The 1,432-nt window shown below is 54.5% G+C and overlaps 1 protein-coding gene across 1 annotated transcript in view; it reads right to left on the bottom strand.

Moving 5' to 3' along the window:
* SENP1 (SUMO1/sentrin specific peptidase 1) overlaps positions 1-1,432 on the bottom strand; it is a gene marked incomplete at both ends in the record, with an annotated part of 5,564 nt that overhangs the window by 1,917 nt on the left and 2,215 nt on the right. The window lies entirely within an intron of this gene.

Raw genomic sequence — 1,432 nt, 5'->3', positions numbered from 1 at the left:
GGGCCGCTCCTGTCGTCAAGATGGAGAAAAGGATGCGGAGAAACTGGGATGGAGAGATTCGGAGTCGTTTTTCCTGGTTTAGAAGAGCGAGGAGGTAACGGCGACCTTCCCCTCGCAGGATCGGCGGAGCGTGGCCTAAGAAATACGCGAAACGGCCCGAAGCCCCTCTTGGGAAAGAAAACATCTTGACTTAAAATAAAAAAAAGACACAAAAATCCCGCCGGAGCGCGTCCAACTCGGTCGGGAGGAGAAAAGCTCGACGCTGAATTTCAAAGCAGAATCTCGACACCCGGCGAAACGCCGCGGGGATTTTTGGTTTTCCCCCTTCCCGGAACCTGACGACCGAAGGGTTTTGCCATCAAATACAGAAAAAAACCCCAAAAAAACACAAAAAAGAAATCAAAAAAAGCCCTGACGCGGCGCCTCGGGGAATCGTCGAGGTCAACACGTTTCCCCTGATGAGAAACGCCCCCTAAAGAAGAAAAAAAACGAGGCGGCTTTTTTAAAAGCCTCCTCTCTGGATGTCCCTGTGCCTCAGTTTCCCTCCTCCTGGCTACGGGGCCGGCGCTTTTAGGAAGCTCTAAAGATTGAAAGCACGAAAGGGTCACTAACCATGAATAGGACCTCGGCCCCTTCTTCCCGGTGTGATCCTCCCACTGCACTCAACCAATAAAAGCCTCCTAAAAGGAAACAAGAGGGAAAACGATTACGTCCGGGGCGATGGTGACCTCAAATCCCGGCTCTCGTGCCCCTCTCTGGCATCTCCTTCTTTACGATCGAAGGAAATTCGGGCGGAAGGGAAGAGGTTTCACCCAGGAGGCAGAATCAGGGAGGAGGCGCCGCCCCGAGCTGTTCCCCAAAGGTTTTTCTAACTTTTCCCTTAAGGAAGGGCGCGGAGAGGGGGAAAAAATTAAAGAAAAAAAAGCTGGTTTTTAGTTATGGATGCGAAGCGCCCGAATTGGAAAGGAAAAGGCGCTAAAAATGGGCTGGAAACGGCATCTGCCCCTTATCAGCACCCACATTCCCGAGGGGCGACACCTCCGCTCGCGTCCTCGACCTCGCGGCTCCGCGTCGGAGTCGGCGCGAAGGCGAGATGAGAAACAGAAAGGGCCGGAGCCGGCTGGTAAATCCTTTCGGCGATCTGCTTTCTGTCGGACCTCGGAAATGAAGGGGATCATCACCTCCCCGACTCTTTTTCTCATCGCAATCCGTCCGGGAGCAGCTTCCAAAAATGGGAAAGAGCTTCTGGGTCGGGTACATGAGGATCTGCCAGACCTTGGAAAACGGGCGGTCAGCTCTCGGGAAGAACGACTTCCAACGCGGCGCCGGGTTGTGGGACCTGAGAGATGCTCCCCGCGATCTCCTCAGCGAAAGAAAAGGCCGAGCGACGGAGCTGAGCCGTGTCACGAGCTGGAAAACCTCCCCCTGGGCG

This window comes from Apaloderma vittatum, unplaced genomic scaffold (genome assembly GCF_000703405.1).
Source record: "Apaloderma vittatum isolate BGI_N311 unplaced genomic scaffold, ASM70340v1 scaffold28070, whole genome shotgun sequence".
In the NCBI taxonomy this organism is placed as follows: domain Eukaryota; kingdom Metazoa; phylum Chordata; class Aves; order Trogoniformes; family Trogonidae; genus Apaloderma; species Apaloderma vittatum.
The sequence above is the reverse complement of the archived record's forward strand: the minus strand, read 5'-3'. Positions and strand labels throughout refer to the sequence as shown.